Source organism: Natrix helvetica, assembly GCF_964273705.1.
Source record: "Natrix helvetica genome assembly, chromosome: 3".
In the NCBI taxonomy this organism is placed as follows: Eukaryota; Metazoa; Chordata; class Lepidosauria; order Squamata; family Natricidae; genus Natrix; species Natrix helvetica.
In genome coordinates, this window is record NC_138549.1 from 124637439 (window position 1) to 124656870 (window position 19432).

General features: G+C 43.4%; 1 protein-coding gene across 1 annotated transcript in view; it reads right to left on the reverse strand.

Moving 5' to 3' along the window:
* Positions 1 to 11136, reverse strand: part of GRM4 (glutamate metabotropic receptor 4) — a 341390-nt gene extending 330254 nt beyond the window's left edge. Inside the window, exons 1-2 of the mRNA XM_081949329.1 lie at positions 11102 to 11136; positions 10044 to 10123 (exon numbers count right to left, since the gene is read on the reverse strand). The gene's annotated coding sequence lies outside the window, so the exon portion shown is untranslated. The remainder of the gene's footprint in view (positions 1 to 10043; positions 10124 to 11101) is intronic.
* Between the last annotated feature and the right edge of the window lie 8296 nt (positions 11137 to 19432).

The window sequence follows — 19432 nt, forward strand, 5'->3', positions numbered from 1 at the left end:
TGAGTCTTCAATTTTTGCCGGAAGGAGCGGAGGTCAGAAGTGGTTCTAATGTCGGGGGGGAGGTCATTCCAGAGGGTTGGGCCCATCACAGAGAAGGCCCTACTCCTTGGTGTCACCCGTTGGCATTGCCTAGTGGACGGCACCAGGAGAAGTCCCTCCCTGTGTGAGCGAATTGGCCGCAGGGATGTATGTGGGAGGATGCGATCCCGCAAGTAACTAGGTCCCGTGCCATGGAGCGCTTTAAAGATGGTAATCAGCACCTTGAAACGCACCCGAAAAACCACAGGTAGCCAGTGCAGCTCGTGCAGGAGAGGTGTTACGTGGGAGTACCTCGTACTCCCCATCACAGCCCGCGCGGCTGCGTTCTGAACTAACTGCAGTCTCCGGGCGCGTCCCAAGGGCAGCCCCATGTAGAGAGCGTTGCAGTAATCCAGGCGGGACGTCACCAGCGCATGAGTGACCGTGCGTAGGGCATCCCGGTACAGTAGGGGGCGCAATTGGCGCACCAGGCAAACCTGGTGGAATGCCCCCCTCGCCACGGCTGCCACATGGTCATCCATTGACAGCCGGGCATCAAGGAGGACGCCCAAATTGCGCGCCCATTCCACAGGGGGCAATTGTTCGCCCCCTATGGCCAGCGATGGAATCAGCTGGCTGAACCGAGGTGCCGGTAGCCACAGCCACTCGGTCTTGGAGGGGTTGAGTTTAAGTCTGTTGTCCCCCATCCAGACCCCGACGGCTTCCAAGCACCGGGACATCACTTCGACAGCCTCTTTGGGGTGGTTTGGGGTTGAAATATACAGCTGAGTATCATCAGCGTAGAGGTGATACTCAACCCCAAAACCACGGATGATCTCACCCAGCGGCTTCACATATGTGTTGAACAGGAGAGGCGAGAGGACCGACCCCTGTGGCACTCCACAAGTGAGTGGCCTCGGGGTCGACCTCTGTCCCCCTGTCAACACACATTGCCTCCGGTCGGAGAGGTAGGAGCCGAACCACCGCAAAACGGTACCTCCGACTCCTATCCCCTCCAACCGGCGCAATAGGATACCATGGTCGATGGTATCAAAAGCCGCCGAGAGGTCTAATAGGACCAGGATAGAGGAACAACCTCTATCTCTGGCCCTCCAGAGATCATCGACCAACGCGACCAAGGCTGTCTCTGTGCTGTGCCCGGGTCGGAAGCCGGACTGGCGTGAGTCTAGATACTCGGATTCGTCAAGGTGTCGTGGGAACTGCTGCGCCACCACATTCTCAACAACCTTCGCTAGAAACGGAAGGTTGGAGACTGGACGATAGTTAGCTAGCTCCATTGGGTCGAGTGAAGGCCTCTTAAGTAAGGGCCTCACCACCGCCTCCTTCAAGGCGGTTGGTAAGGATCCCTCACCCAATGAGGCATTCACCAGGCCCAGAAGCCAGCCTCGGGTCACCTCCCAAGATGCCAGTACCAACCAGGAGGGACACGGGTCCATTAAACATGTGGTGGGTCGCAGCCGTCCACGCAACCTATCCAAATCCTCGGGGACAACAGAATCAAACTCCTCCCAGGATGGTCTCACAAGACTCGCTGTTGGCGACCCGTCCGGTCCACTGAGGGGGGCCCATCCACTCCGGATCTGAGCGACTTTATCCTGCAGATATTCCCCAAACTCCTCTGCTCTGCCCTGCAAGGGTGCCCCCTGCGACCTCTGTGACAAGAGGGAGCGGGTCACCCTAAACAGGGCGGCAGGGCGGTTATCCGCAGATGCAATAAGAGCAGCGCAATATCTACGTTTGGCCGCCCTTAATGCCACAAGGTAGGTCCGTAAGTAGGCTCTTACCTGTGTTCGATCAGATTCGGAGCGTGAGGACCTCCACCTGCTCTCTAGACGTCTCCTATGGCGCTTCATCACCCTCAGCTCCTCGGTATACCAAGGAGCCCGGGTGGGTCGCTGCCGCAGGAGAGGTCGCAAAGGCGCAACCCGGTCCAAGGCCCCAGCCGCCGCCCTATTCCAGGCGGCCGCTAGGTCCTCTGACCGAGCGCGGGTCAGGGCTACAGGTAATGGCCCAAGCTCCGTCTGGAACCTATCCGGCTCCATCAGGTGCTTGGGGCGGTACCAGCTTGGACCATCTGGTCCCGCCTCCTCGCGGTGGGGGGTAGTGCCAGGGAAGTCCAGCCAGAGACATGAGTGATCTGACCATGACAGGGGTGTAACAACAAAGTCCCCTATACCCAGATCACTCGTCCACTGCTCAGATACAAAAACAAGGTCCAATGTGTGGCCACCTTCGTGTGTGGAGCCCTGAATTAACTGGGTCAGGCCCATGGCTGTCATGGAAGCCATGAACTCCCGAGCCACCTCAGACGCTCCTCCCGTCGACGGCAGGTTGAAATCCCCCATAACCACAAGCCTGGGGATCTCAACCGCCGTCTCCGAGATCAGCTCGAGGAGCTCGGGCAGGGCCGCTGATGTATAGCGAGGAGCCAAGTATACAATCAGCAAACCCAACTGCCTCCCTGGGCCCCATTTCACACCAAGGGACTCACACCCGGATATCTGAGGAACAGTGAACTCCCTCGGCTCTAGACCTTCCCGTATGACTACCGCCACCCCACCACCCTTACCCAGGGCCCGAGGCTGATGGAATGCGCGGAAACCCGGTGGGCACATTTCCACGAGGGGTAAACCACCCTCGTGGCCCAACCAGGTCTCCGTTATCCCTGCAAGGTCCAGCTCCCCCTCAGAGATCAGCTCATTAATGAGGGGGGCCTTGTTGGTTACGGACCTTGCATTGCAAAGCATCAGCCGCAGGCCCGGGCTCTGTAGTTCCTGGCCACCTAGGTTGCGGGGGTTGGTACAAACGACCGGGCGTAGCCAACAGCCACGGTCTCCCAACCGACCTTGTAATCTTCTTTTGTCCTCGCATCCCCCCCTCCCCGCGACCGTTGTAATCAAACAACCCTCTGTTGGAATAACTTGTTCCCTCTCCCCCCCCACTCCGCTCACTTCCCTCCTGGACTCACCTGTTCGTCTGGCACTGGCTTCCCTCCTGGCCTGGTTATCCCCCCCTCCCTTCCCAGAACCCCCTAAAAACAATATAAAACATTTAGCTAAAAAGCCCCTCAGCTTCCTCTTCTTCCACCTCTCGGGGTTCACAAACCCGTCATCAAGGCTGGCCCTTGAGAGAGCCAAGGGCCATACCTGCGAAAGAGGGGCCTCCCGCAGGCGGAGCAAGTCAGACCTCGAATAAATTAAAACGTTGTAATAGTCCCAGTAGGGTAGGGATGCAGATGATGCAAAGTTAGTAGTTAATAGAGTCTCAGTGGAATGGAGGGTAGAAAGTTAATAAATAGAAGAGTCTCAATGGAGGGTAGGGGATATTCCAGTGTCCAGGTGGTACTTGGTACTTGGAGGCGGGGGGGGGAGGGAAAGAAATGATTAAATATCCCAGGTGGTAGGGGGAAGGCAAAGGTAGCAAAAATAGTGGAGGGTAGATGAAAGTTCAGCTCAGCTGTTTCCAGGTGGATACAGCCCCCCCGATGGAGGGGGGGGCATTCTTGGCCCAGCTACTTAGCTCCCATTAGAGTCAGCAGGGCCCTGGAGGGGTATGGGAGCAGCCAGGAATGATAAAATAACCCAGGAGTCCCTGGCTGCGGCTCCCTCCCTTCGTCTGCCGCCGCAGCCATCTCCCTTTGATCCTCCGGCTGCCTCTGCCTCTGGCTGCTTCCCAGCCCTTCTCACCTATCAGCTGATTACTCCAGTGTCCTGTTGCATCCCGTTGCTCCCCCTTAAGCCCTTTGATGTCTCTGGGGCCTCCGGAGCCTCTCACCCCCTCTTCCTTACTCCTCTTCTGGCTTTTTGGCTTTTCTTTCGGCGTTTTCGGCGCCAGCGCCGTCTGCGCAATCGCACCACGCCATCGCCATTGCTCTCTCCTTGCTGTTTACAGCCCTCCGAGCCTCTTTCCTCTCCGCTCTTCACCGACCACCCTGTCGGGCTAATATCAGCCCGAAACATGCCTGGGTGGTCGGGCTGTCCAACTCTCGACCCCCTTCGATGGTATGGGGGCCGGCAGCAGTCCCTACCCGGTTGGGAGCTCCATGGTGTTCCTGGAGCTCAGAGGACGACCGCCATTCGTAGGAAGCTCCTCCTCCTGAAGTTATACATGTGATACAATGATATCATTGGAAAAAGAGGAGTCAGCTTTATTGTTGTTGTTGTTGTTGTTGTTGTTGTTAAACAGTTTGGGGTAGATTGTAGAAGATACATGTATTTGGCCTCTAAAAGATTCCTATGGGTCTGTTTTACGACTTTGATTGCTTTAAAAAAATGCAAGCCTTTACTACTGAAAATTGCTGTTTTCCTGCCAGCCTTTAATACCATGACCCTGGAACCTTTTTTTAAATTGAAATGTGAATCTAGGATGAAAAATTGTCCACACTAGTTTCTATGTCTTATATAGACACCTGTATTCCTCCCCTCTTAGAAACAGTATCGACTTGAGGTAATGCAGCTGTGATGTGCAAGGACACTAGGACAAAGGTTTAGACTTCATATCTCTTGCTTTTTATATAATCAAGCCATCTGACTTCCTTGCAGCTACAGTTTTTTTCAGAGCATGCTAAGATCTCCCACCTAAGAATGGTACAGGTTGGACTTCAGAAGTACATTCATGAAAGGCATTGTTTTACATAATTTGTTGCAAAATAGAATGAGCTTCAGTGTATCAGTTGTCAGGCTCTTTTACAGTGGGCCTCAAGCCTGCCACATATTCTACTGTGGGAAACTGGGAGTGGAGATTGTATGGAGCATGGGAGGTATGTAGTCAAAATAACATTCTTTCTAAGTGAGTCAAGGTCAACCTGCCCGGCCCCTGGAGTTGCATGACTGGAAGTGATCTCGCACTGGACAATGACTGATTGAACCATGTGATGGACATGTGGATGCTGGGGCAGGGTCTTGAACTTTCAACTGGTTGGGGAAAACCTGGAAGCTTTCAGATTCGGGTTCTCCCATATGTGCCAACATGGCTCTTCTAATAAATTGGAACCTTGAGGAATTTCTAGCCTCGGATTGTTATTTGTTTGAGGATGCTATTTGGAACCCTGTCAGCAGTGAGTGCCCAATCAGTGTGTAGCTTTTCCCTCTTATGAGTTCTTTAGAGTGAACAAATACTATTACATCCTTGGGCACCTTGTTGATTGCACATAATCTGATAAATGCTCTTTTCAACAAATGAAGGTGTTCTTTCAGTCTTACTTCATTTGTTTATTCATTCACTCATTAGGCTTGTAGGTCACTTCAGTCATAGCTGACTCTAAATGATGAACATTCCACTTTTGTGTTTGAATATATACACCCAAATATACATATGTTCTCTGCATGTTGCATGAAAAGGAAATTAAAAACACATTCAATTCCATTATTGAATTGTAAAAAAAACCTCAAAGTCATCATGTCCATTTCCTACTGATGCAGAAAATTCACTGTTATGGTATGTATTCTAGATATAATTAGCCAGCGAATGTCCAAAACCCCTAAAAGGAAGTGAATCTGCTGGTGGCACACAACTTGTATGGTCAGGAAGTTCTTCATCTTTTTTAGTCAAAGACTTAATTTTCCTGCCATTTAAACTAGTTGATTTGAATCCTATCATTTGAAGCAAAAAGAACAAAATTACCTCGACAAGTCATCAAAATGATGATGTGACATCATCTAACAAATGAGTGCTATTAATCCAAGATCCACTTCCTTGGTATAACGTGACCAAATGCTAAAATTATTGAGAATACAAAACTAAATACAACATTCGACAGGTTTAGGCCATATGCTCATTAAGATTTTACTTCTAAGCATATTTACCTCCAGATGTCTACTTTTCTGCTTGCCCAATCTCTTCCTGTCTCCCTATGGAAATATCACTCTAACTTCTCAGATGGATTTTTTGCTCTTTAATACAGTCAACCAAAGTTTCAATTGTTTTCCCAACAGTACAAAATATAGAAGAATCTTGTATTGGTGTTCTCAAATTTAATATGGAAAATAAGTCAGAAATGATATGCTGGTGTGAAGAGTGAAGCATGAAATTACTTAGGGAACCAGTCTGAGGAACTCATCAGAATATCTTTTGTTAAAAAATAATTCTAAGACAAGGAGTAGCAAGTAGTCTTATTTCAACACCTTCTTTTTCCATAGCCACACATATTTTCTGCAGTTTAGATTTCCCAAAGGGTAAGTACATTCCTCCATGATACGCTACATATATAAAAACATGGCAACAAATTCAAATCATACTATGCTCCCCAACCTCCATGGCTATTAATCATTTCATACTCACATGGCTCCGAACCACTGAGCTGTCAACTCTGGAGCAATTTCCTGATAGTTTAGCTGCTGGTGTGGCCAGTTCAAAGGTAGGTACATACAGTATGACAAAACACAGAGGAAAATCTTAAAACTGGCTAGGGTCAAAGCTAGATGAGATGAGGCAAATTCAGGACCAGTCTACTTGCCTACCTTAGAATTCAGTAGGACACAGAGCTAGCTCTACTTCTCAGCACCTTTTCATCCCCTGGTGCAGGTGCTCAATACAGGCCCTTTTTAATAAGTGTCCCCATTATAATCAAGCAGAAGCTGCTGTGCCTTTCAAATGTAATCCATCAAGTGGATTTCAAAGGCATAGGTCTGTCTTATGTTGCTATCATTGTTGTTTATTTTGAGGCTTCTTTTAAGAAGTATTAAGTTCACTATGATTTCTTGATGTCAAATGATTTTTTAAAAAAATCAAACATCCAATGATGGCAAGGTTGTCTCCATACACATGCCTATTGACACTCAAAAACACTTCTAGAAGATGCCCATATAGAATTTCCCTTTAAAGAATCTATAATGATTTTCTGTCAGTGAAGTTTGTGTGTCTAATAGTTTTTCCCCTTAGAACTATTTCTACCAATTTGTCTGGGGCACATGTTAACCTGACAAGTTCATAATTTCTCAGATCTCCACTGCTTGTTCATTTAAGAAAAACAAACTGGTGTCACAAAGTCACTGACCTCTTTGCCATCCACAAGAGGCACTTAAGGCACCTCCCAGCCTTCTTGAACTCCCTTAGGTCTTCTGTGTATCAGGAGTTCTGGGATCCATGGGAAAAGATAGATGGCTCATATACAATTTGGTTCAAAATCACAGCCATCTCTCATTCTAAGTAGCTATCAAGACTTCCACAAGACCATGTAGCAAACCTTCAAGGACAACCCCAAGCTTCCACTGCAACCCAATCAATTCCATCAATCATCTGTGGTGGGGCAATCTGATAGGCTCCCCTGTGATCTGACTATGACAGAGGAGGAAGCAGTATCTCCCCCATTTTCATAACGTCCTGTCACTGCTCTGACAGAAAAACCAATCCAAGTGTATGATCACTATTATGCTTTAAGCCCTGGACGATTTGGGATAGGCCCATGACTATCATGGTGGCCATGAACCCCCAACTGCTTCAGCTACTTCCCCCAAGGAAATAAGTCAAAGTTCCTCAAGTTCATAAGCCTGGGGAACTCCACTACCACCCTGACCATGCAATCAGGAAGCTCGTACAGGAGGGAGATTGATATAATAGCAACAGTCCCATCTGATTCCTCTTAGAGTCTAACTCAATAAATAGGGTCTCGAACCCATTAATCTGAGGAGCAGTGTGCCCAGATGCCTCCCATGATTATTGGATAACCACCATGTCACTGCCTAAGGTCTTGACTGGTGTCACATTCACAAATGGCTGGATATATCTCAGATAAAGGAAGCCGACCTCCCCCGTCCCCCCCCCCCCCCGATAGCTCTTGGAAGATATGCCAGGTCAGCCTTCTCATCCACAATCAAGTGATGAATTACAGTTGCCTTATTAGGGACTGTACTGGCATTCAGCAGCAGCAGCCGACAGCCCAGGCCATTGAAGGTCTGCCATCTGGGGCTTGAGAACAAATTTCAGGGGTTGGGATGTGCCGCAGGAACAATACATCTCTGGCACAGTCCCTGTGAGTAGTCCCCCCATATCACCCCATACCCATCACCACTGAGATTTTACAGCCGGCACCTTTAATCTGTCCCCTATCCAAAGTGGTCCATGCCAAAGGTATAGTTAGTGTGTCTGTGTGTCTGTGTGTGTGTGTGTGTATGTGTGTGTGTACATAAATACATACACATACACACACATACATACACACACACACACACACTTAGCAGTCAGAATCTCCAGACTATACCAGCCTATAGCAGTCAGAACACTCCACCCAATGCTTTCATCCCACCATCATCAATCCAATCTCACTAGCCTGGAGCTTTTACAAGAAACATCAGATATCATGAGGGTGAATCAATCGATCCCCTTCAGCTCTCATCCCTAGCAAGGGAAGCAAGCTCAATTCAGGGACAGAAACACTCTTTCTTACTGTTAACCCTACTCCGCGGATTTGCATGACCCTCTATTTGGTTCTCAAGCCCAGGGGAAAAGGCAAAATGGCTACACAGGTAAATGGGGGGGGGGAACCACAGTAACAAGAAGAAAGCCCTAAACAGTACCTCATCCCATCCTCGCATCCACTGCAGCCCACTCTAAATCACCCCAAATCTCTCAATTTTAATTTCTCTTCCACTGCCTTCTTTGTCATGCATCAGAGCTCACAATTTCCACACCAAAAAGTCTCCTCTGACACTGGTGGTGCACCTCTCCATTGCCGCATAGCTGAACACTGGTCAGCATGTCACAGTTGATTCATGTGCTGCAACTGTGGCACATGGATCAACTGTGACATGCTGACCAGTGTTCAGTGTAGCCAGCAATCCAATCATCTGACTGCCAGTCCAAGAGAGATGATAGTCCAACCAACAGTCAAGCCAGTGGCAGCCCAGATAAGGACGTAAGTTCCAGGCATCACATATGTAATTCTGCCCGAAGTAACAGCACAACCTAATGAGGGAGAAGAATCGCAGGGGCTTGACAGGAAGCAGCATTCATTAGGAAAAAACAAATCCATGGAAACACCACCATCTGTTAGTCCAACTTTCCAACCCGCCAACCTGCTGTAACATACTAAAACTAGCTTCTATTTGCACTCACTCGGCAACACACTGCCTTGGCACCATCTTGGGGAAAAACGGTTCTCAATTATTATTGTTATTATTTTGCATTCCTTTATTATTACCTTGCTTTTCGCCAGATTTCTGGTCCTTTTTGTTTGCCAGAAATCATTGGGGATTTGTTTCTAATTTTGTGTAATGGAAGCCATACACATGCGCGTACATGCACACACACATATTAACAATCATCATTCTGATGTGTCTGGCAAGCATTTCATCAACTCTTATCGACAGCTTGTTCTCTTTAAAGCAGAAGGAAATTTGCACCCACCTTCTGCTAGACTGAAAGACTGAGTGGAAACCTTGCAAACTGAATTATAATGACAGACCGTTACCAATCCTTATTAACAAAACTTGAGCCTTACTTGATCTCATTCTGCCTGAATCAAGCCAAAAGAAAAATGTAAATTTTTAGGATTGGTATTACTGCTTGGTTGTTGGAAAATCAATCATCTAATACAGCTTCAATTAAATAGACATAGGAATTTGTATCATTAACACATAATTTTTAAAAGCTAACTTTATACTTGCACAGTATAGGCATGGGAGATACAACAGTGTAGTTGTTGTTTTTGTTTCTTTATAGGGAGTCCCTGGGTTATATAAGACCTAACTGACATAAACTCAAAGATATGAATTTTTTGCCCATAAACTGCATCCATAGGCATGCATGTAAACATACTAAAAACAGTTACATTAATCGCATTGAAACCCAAGTGATGCAAAACTTGGGTTCCATAAAGCTTTTTCAATTAAAAGTGGAAATAGATGCATAATTCAGTTCTGGGTGAGTCAATTGCATCCCAAGTAATAATCTAAGTGCCCAAGTAATAAAGTAAACTAATAATCCAAGTACCTAAGTAATAAAGTAACAACCACCCAAAAATAATCCCAGTAAAAAAATAAAAACTCAGCAGTTTCTGGGCCTTTTACCTAGTAGAGTTCTTTTTTTATGCTTAACAAGATCTTTCATCCTCGCAAGAAAATACAATCGTGGCCAAAATTGTGGAAACCTTTTGAGAAAAGTGTATTTTTGAGGTTTGATGGCTAATAACACCACTTTTTTTGGAGTAGCACCATAAAATTATATATCAATGGAAAGAGATTTTAATCAAGAATGTACTGTATTTTTCGGAGTATAAGATGCACCAAGATTTTGAAGAGGCAATTTTTTAAAAAAAGTTTTTGCACTCTGCAGATATCCCAAAAATGGGCCCATTTTTTTTTCAAAAAAGGGGCATGAATAACCTTTAGGAGGCTTATAGAGTGCTCCTGGGGGAGTGGGGGCCAAAAACAAGCAAAAAAAGGTCCGTTTTTCACAAAAACCTGCCCATTTTGACAAAAAAAAAGGCATGCATAGCTTTTAGGAGGCTTATAGAGTAGGGGGCAAAATTGAGCAAAAACAGTCAATTTTTCACTTATTTCTGCCCTCCCCAGCCCCCAGGAGCAATCTGGAAGCCTCTTAAAGGCTATGCCCAGCCCTTTTGGGGAAGGGGTGGGGTTTCAGGAGGTAAAAAATGCTGTATTCAGTGTATAAGATGCACCCAGATTTTCACCCTCTTTTTTGAGGGAAAAAGGTGTGTCTTATACTCAAAAAATACGGTAGTGCAAAAAAGTTTGTTCAGTTTTCTTTATTCTATAAAACATCATAGCCAGCAAAAAAAAAACCAGTTAATAGAAGCAATCATTCAATCTTGGTTTCACATTATAACCGCTGCAGAACTAAAAGACTTGTTTCACTCCATGGGAAGATCTTGTAAGGCCATAATTCATGCTAAAGGTTACCCAACTTAGTATTAACTGACATCGTGATAATTTTTGTATATCTCATTTTTTTATACGTGTTTCACTTTTCTTCTTTGTAACTGCTATTCTAATAGCAAATCCTTCATAAAAGTTATTGCATTACATTCTTGATTAAATTATCTTTCCACTGATATATAATTTTATGGTACTACTCCAAAAAAAAGCAATGTTATTAGCCATCATACCTCAAAAATACTGTATACTTTTCCCAAAAGGTTTTGTCCACTACTGTATAGAAATAATGAAGCAAGAGGTTCCCATTGCAGGAAATGTGTGGCCATAATTTCATGCCTGTTCTCCCAAATCCTTCCTTTATCTTTCCCAGCAAGAATTTCACTTTTCAAAATTAATCTCTATAGAATTCAAGTAGACTCTGCCCATCCCAAATTCTCAAAGCCAGCTAGCTAAATTTCCTATACTAAATACAACCATCTGTTTTAGGACATTGAAGAACACAAATGAAGGCGAATATATGTGTCCCAGAATACTGTGGCAGGATCCAGGATCTAGGGCATCCAACACAAGTCTGAAAGCTGGGAAGATTAAGCCTCTGGTCCCGGTGACCAACTCAGATTGGATCCTGCATTGAAGAACAGCTGTTTCAAGAAGCAGTTAGCACATCTCACTGCTAAAAGTCTAAAAACCAATAGTCTGAAAGAGAGTAAAACATGGATCTCTCAAGTCTTAGATTTTCTCATCTCGGGTCCCTGAGGCCGTGGCTCCGTAGCCCTTTGCTACAGCATTTCAGTTTAATATCTTAGTAGCAACTTGAATTATTGATAGCAACATAAAATGTTTTAGCTAATGAGGTTCCTTTGGAGCCAGAAATATGGCCCTGTAAAACCAGGCCACCTTTACAGACTTATTTATATTCCTTGGAAGCAGGTGACTGAATCTTATTTCTTTTTCTTCTGGGAAGTACAAACAGATGAAATTACCTGCCCAGATTCAAAGAAGATGAATTGAGATTAAATACAGGTCCTACAAGAGAAAGATTCTCTCACTTCCAATCACAACCTTTCCTTATATATATATATATATATATATATATATATATGTATGTATGTATGTATGTATGTATGTATGTATGTATGTATGTATGTATGTATGTATGTATATATATATATATATATATATATATATATATATATATATATATATATATATATATATATATATATATATATATATATATATATATATATATGTTGTATTTGTACTGATAAATAAATAAAGGGAGACTAGTATAGATCTATTTCGAGCTAATTAGCTCTCATCAGCTAGCCATACCCTTACTGGGATTTGTAACACAAATACATACATATATATATATACATACATGCATGCATACATACATACATACATACATACATACATATACCTTTCTACCACTAATACAGCTCTAACTTCACAGAGCTTTTGCTTGCACATGAATCTCTTCAATCCCTCTCATCCAGACCCATGCTCTATATGTATGCACAGACAGTCATGCCAACCAGTCACTTATTTCAATACTTCTTGTAACTCCAATCTTGTGAATTTCAAGAAGTAACTATGTTAGCATTACTATACAGAGGTTGTATTCTACAGGTTCTGACCAGTTCTGAAGAAATGGTAGCGGAAATGTTGAGTAGTTCGGAGAACCGGTAAATATCACCTCTGATATGCCCTGCCCCCATCTATTCTCTGTCTCCCAAGTCCCAGCTGATCAGGAGGAAATTGGGATTTTGCAGTAACCTTCTGCTGGAGTGGGGAGGGAATGAGGTTCTTACAGCATCCTTCCCCTGCCACGCCCACCAACCCACAGCCACCAAGCCATGACCACCAAACCACGCCACCAAGCCATGACCACCAAGCCATGACCACCAAGCCACGTCTGCCAATTACCACAGAACCCATAGTAAAAAAAATTTGAATCCCATCACTGCTACTATACCTACACTGCAAAGGTCTGGATGACCTCTAGCTGGCAGCAAAGGCTTAGAAAGGTCTTTACCTTTTTGTTACTATTTACCCATTGCTTGGATCTTTGCAGTCCAGATATGCTAGCTAGTGTAGGTAGTGTAATTTGGCTGAACACATTTATGAAAGCAGTTGAATTCGTATGGGTTCTGCAATAATTTGCAGTATAGAACATTGTGGAGCATGGAAAGAAGGGGAGGACAACCATGAAATAACATCTGACAGCTAACTGAGCAAAGCGCACAAATTATCTGTCTACACCTTTCTAAATTATGATGAAATGAATTTGTAAGAGAATGTCTGTCTAATAACCCCAGGGAATGTGAAGGAGGAAAAATGGATTGTTGCAAAAGATACACCTCAACTAAGGAGGAAGTACGCAGAAGAGACGCAGAGAAACTTCTTTTTAATTCTGCTAAATATAAGTTGATCTGGAGAAATACTTTAGCAGATTTTCAAGATTCCATTACATTACCTATTAGCAATTAAGATATTTTCAGACATTTAAGTAGTTCTTGTTTCCTGAGTTTGTAAATTATTGTATTCCTCAGTCTCATTTTCTCATGGTAACTTAGTTAACTCATTGATTTACAATTGTAGTCACGTGTTAATCTTAAGTGTTCTTTGCTATGCTTTTTTCTCCATTGTCCTCTTTGCTATATTAATGTCTAAGATCAATTAACTAGGTCTAGAATGATCTTACCTGGAGCTATTTCAGAGAGGTCCAACTTGAATGCTGATTGAAATCCCTGACTTGCTTATAATACTTAACTGTACCTCAAGTCCGTTTTTGCTACGAACTGCTTTGAACATTTGCCTTCCAAATGCCACTGATAAAGTACTTGCAGAAAAACTCTTTGGGAGCAGAAATATCAACTGCAACATAAACATCCTTTTAATCCTTATACTTTAAAAAGAAATCAGTTATTGGCCTCCATTCTTGGGTTGGAACACCCAGGCAGAAAGCAGTAACCTTTCTAGTTTGTGCAATCAGTCAGGAGGAACAGCAATCTGCTGGCCTCTGCTATCCAACTCCCTGCCCACTGCCCAATAACTGATCTCAGCCTTCTTTTATTTCTCTGCTCAGGCAGAAAAGTATTAGCGCTGAACCAAAATTCACTCTCTGTGCCTGTTCTTTAAGAGTAATGGGTCTGCCATAGACAGTAATCCAACTATTGAGCACAGCAGTAGGTGAATGATGCTTGGCAGTTGGGAGTATGGCGGGGTGGGCTGCTTGGCAAACAGTAAGATCTTCAAAGTTAAGGAGGTGGAATCATCCATGTATGGGGTTTTTAAAAACTTATCTCATTAAATGCTTTATAGATAGCTCCCCTTCCCCCAGTGTAGTGTTGGAAGAAATGTCATTCTGGGTTCGGCTCCAAGTGGGGAAAAAGACACTGGAGACATGGAAGCTGCTTGGAAAGATGGTTTTACTGGTGGACAGAACCACATGGCTTGAATCCTGAACAGAAAAGGTGATCACGTGCTTCAATGTTGGTGGAGAAAAAGAGAAGGAAGACCTGAGATGCTGAGTCCCTGGTTTTATGCCCTCTCTGGCCTTTGATATTGAGCTTGTATACTGATTGGTTTGAGGGGCAACTCTCCTGGCTGCAGTTTCAATCCAGGTTTGGTTGAGTTCTCAGATGCCATGTGGTGAGTTGGGTAAAGGGCCAGTATTATCATGCCTCAATCCCATCCCCCGGGAGCTGAAGGGGGAGAACTCTTTATTATGTAAAGGGACTGGCTTGGCCTTCTTAATGGCCCATTGACAAAGTGGGTGGAGGCAGGAAGCTACAGGGAGCTATTCTCAATTTAAAACATGTTTCTTCCTTTTCACATCGAAGGAAATATAATATTCTGCCTTTTCAATATTTCTAGGATATTTCATTTTTCTGGGAGAGGGCTGGGTGATAACTTTCCACAGTAGTTTTGGTTCTCTCCGGGGTATGGTATTTCCAGATGACAGTGCAGTAAACATCCCATTGCCAAGAGCATGCAAAATGTTGACAGCCTTTAAATGAAGAGCTAGGATCTGTGACTGCTTCTCTGCTCAGGGAGAGAGAACACTTCACATTAGCACAGAGCAATTTCTTAGGTGGGGAAGGTGGAATTGCTGAGCTCACATATATAAGCTTCATTGTGCTGCAAACTTGATTATCCTCTGATATTTGCATCTCTCCTGTGAATGCTGGGGGGGAAACGCAGACAAAAAAGTTTCAATCTTTCAAAGAGAGAAAGAAAGACAGGAAAAGCAAATGGTTTTGGTGAAGATAACAATGTGCGATTTGCACATTTTTCTGATGCCAAGATTACGGAATCCTTGAACAGCCACACTTTGGGGTTTCCCATCTTTTAAAAAATACAAGAATACAGTAACTATGGCTAGAACCTAAAACTCTACTTTCCAATAATCTCCACAAGGAGATTATTAAAACTCTGCATGGAATAGAACTATTTGAAGTAATGCACAGTATGTATTTTATTTAAAGACAAAATGAGTTTTCAAAAAGAGAAGCATAATGACAAAAATCATGTTCGATAAGTGATTCACTTGTTCCCAAGTGGGGGACATGAAGGAGAGATGATATAACATCTTTAGTTTTACCTGTATGAAAATCTCCAGTGATGGATACTGACTATTCAATTTTCTGGAAGACTATGGTTATTCTTTTAATATTTATACAGCAATTAAAGGATGGTTTAAAATAACTCCAGTCAGAAGTTATAGTGGCTACATACATAATTATAATCATTCTAATAAGAAGTCCAATAGGAATTTATGACTGGGGCTAAATTGTAGTTTTGAAGGATAGTTCATCATGCTTTTTTTGTCACCCAATAATCACTATAACATTTAGGCATATCCCACCCAAGTCCAAAGATGGTAAATATACACTCTTTATTCTAGTGTGGGAACCCACTCCACTCCCAGAAGAATGAAATATTTTGAGGGATATTTTTTTTTAAAAGCAAGATAAAAGATTTCCCCTAAAAGAGAAATAAAAAATCTTATGGGAGACAGAAAATCAGACCTCCAGCTCCCTTCCCTCAGAAGATATTTTGTGCCCATTAAGAAAGATTAAGTCAGCCTATCTACAAAACAAAAAACCTTCAGCTCCAGGATAATAGGATTAAGACATTACCCTTCAGGACATAATAGGATTAACTCCCTAAGGCACAGAGTTCACTACATTGCACAATCTCCTAAGGATATTGCATCACCCTCAGAAACTTCAACCAAACTTCTAAGACAACCTACAGAGCCCCACATAACTCCTACATGGTCCAATGGGAGTCTGACAACAGCCAATAGAATACATGTTCTTGCACAGGAATAGGAAGCTCAAGTGCAAAGCCCAAGAGAAGGTATAGAAACCCCTCATTCTCAACTCCATATGTTCAGCTACCCAGATCGCACATGCTTGGTGGTTCTGCTTCATCAATAAATGGGCCCTCTTTCCAATCAACCTCCAGCCTCCATTTTGTCTCCAGTGCCTTTCTCCCAGCTTGAAACTGAACCAGGGGGATAGATCAGTGTTTCTCAACCTTGTCAACTTTAAAATATATGGACTTCAACTCCCAGAATTCCCTAGCCATTTTCTCAACATAACTTACTATGCTGGCTGAGGAATTCTGGAAGTTGTCCATAAATCTTAATGTCAACAAAATTGATAAACACTGGTTTAAATCATCCTTGTACCAGGTTAATCAAACATAACCTTTCCACATCACTTTGTAAGCATTTTCAACTCAATTATATTGGGAGTCGACTTAGGTAGGAATTCTTGCCAGTCTGTTCTTACTAGGCGATTTATAATGAATAAGTCATAAAAGGGAGTAAAGGAAGATATTGTTTCCTTTTTTTAAAAAAAGAAGAAATGTACATGTGATTGAAAGCAATAATCAGTATAGACCAGTGAGGGCGAACCTATGGCATGCGTGCCACAGGTGGCACACGGAGCCATTTGTCAGGACGCTTCCCTGAAGCCTCCGGAGCAGTGTCCTGACAAATGGCTCCGTGTGCCACCTGTGGCACGCATGCCATAGGTCCCTGAAGCCTTCGGAGCGGTCAAAACGACCCTCTGAGCAAACCAGAAGTCACTTCTAGTTTGCTCAGAGGGTCGTTTTGACTGCTCTGGAGGCTTCAGGGAAGCATCCTGAAGGTACCTGAAGCCTCCGGAGGGCTTCCGGGGGGTGGGGGAGGCTGTTTTCACCCTCCCCAGGCTCCTATAAAGTCTCTGGAGCCAGGGGAGGGCAAAAAAAGCATGCAAAAATGGGGGGAGCACCTGTAGTGCATTATGGGTGTGGCACGGCCGAACACTACCCCCGTGCGCTCCCCCCACTTATGGCATGCGAGCCAAAAAAGGTTCGCCATCGCTAGTATAGACTGTAAAACTTTAGCATTGCTCAGGGATCATTGAACCAAACTCTTTCTGCTCTCCTTTAGAGAAAAATGGGAATTGGGTTTGACAAGCAGGTGACTGGATTATACCAGAGTAGTTTATGAGAACTATGAGCAATTGAGCATATTTGTAAAAATGCACTGGAAAAAATCCACAATAAATGCTGTAAGGACGTAAAAGAAATAGGAAGCCTGTCAGTGTAGTAGCTGAATTATATTTGCCACTTGCAAAGAATGTGAGGAAAATTTGGGGGTCTGGGCTTTAACTCTTGAATATCACAACAGGTAAAATAACCACCTGTCATCTACACCACAGGTAGATAAACACCTAAAGGCTTCATAATCAAATATAAACAAAATCCGAAAGATTTCCATTATATCTTTCTCAGAGTTACTCAACTATTTCACAGAATAATTTAATATCAGTGAAAAATATTTTTGGGAGGAGCCTTTAGTTATATTTAATGTGTAAGTGCAAAGTAATTCCACAGTAACCCATATAGGCCCATTTCTCACATCCTGTTGAATCAAGTGAATCATGAACCATCTCAGATCTCCTTACCAGTGGTTCTGGCAGTGGTAACTAGAAAGTGGTTTTGAAGTAACTGAGAGCATACATGACTAATAGCCCATAGAAAATAAAGCAGCAGGTACCAGAAGTTCCCTTTTCCAACTCTATTCTGAATATGCAATCAGTAATCCCAAATAACACTGAATGTATGGACGTAAATGGGAATATAGGGGTTTCCAGAGTTTAGGACTGAGATCTGATACTTCGTTTTTGTTTTTCATTTGTATGAATTGCAAGTTCACGACACTACTAACCAGGGAATAAATTTAGGCTGTTTCAGGTTGGTACGATCTATCTCTACCCCCACAAGTGATTGATGTTTAGGTGTTTTTATGGCACATTAACCCTAGTCAGAATTCCAATTAAGTGTATCATTTTAGCACAACTACATGAATTATGATGAAACTAGAAAAAATAGGGGAAAATACATAGGAAGCACCATTCTTCTTCACCATTCTACAAGTCCAGCCTCTTTCTCTTGATCCCATCCAGGTATAAAAACATAATCAAGCTGAACATATCCAGAATTACTTATCACAAATCACACAGAGACCAAATAGCAAGTGTGCAAATTTGGTATCACACAAATCCTCCAAATATGTATTGGTGTGTGGAGTCCTTGGTACTCTCTGAATTTAGTTGCTTTCTTGCAATGTTTAGAGCCTCCAGGTCTCAAGTCATAATCATCCTAATGGAGCTGTGTTCTGTGTTATTAGTCTACAATCCTTGGAGACTTATGGACAATGAGTTGCTTATGTTTGCAGATGAGTTGCTTATGTTTGCAGAGACTTCTGTGGAGTCTTTTTTATTAAAGCTGTTTTAAATTGAAACTGATCACTATATACCTTACTATGTTTTTTGCAGTATGAAACAAGCCCATGAAAAAGATTATTCTCAAGTCAATGGAATATTCTTGCAGCTTTTCAGGTTGTAAAATCATAAGTGGCAAACAATTAGGTATGCATTAAGGAATTGCTAGATTGATTCTAGATTCTAGGCTGAGGGAACTAGGTATGTTTAGCCTATCAAAGAAAAGGATCATGGGGGACACAATAACTTCTTCCAGTATTTGAGGACTGTGACAAAAAGGGGATTAATTTATTCTCTAGGGTGCCAGAAGGCAGGACAACAAATAATGGGTGGAAGCCAGTGGTGAATCTAATTTTATTTCCCACTGGTTCTTTGGGCGTGGCTTGCTGGGATTGGATTGGATTGGATTTATTAGATTTATATGCCGCCCTTCTCCCAAGGACTCAGGGCAGCGTACAGCATTAAAAGACACATAGTACAAAAGTTAAAAGGAAATTAGAAACAGTCCAAAAAACAAATCCAATTTATATAACACTCACATTTTAAAAATTAAATAATGGGGGGAGAGTCATGTGACTGGGTAGGTGTGGCCAACTTTTTTTCACTTTTTAAAGCATTCTTCCCTACCAGTTCGCCCGAACCAGCAGGGGAAAATGCTTTAAAAAGTGGGGGAAAGCTTCCGAGGATCATGCAGCTCACAGCTGAGCCGCCCGATCCTCGGAAGCTTTTTTTTTTTACTACCAGTTCACAGAACCAAGGACAATCGTCCCT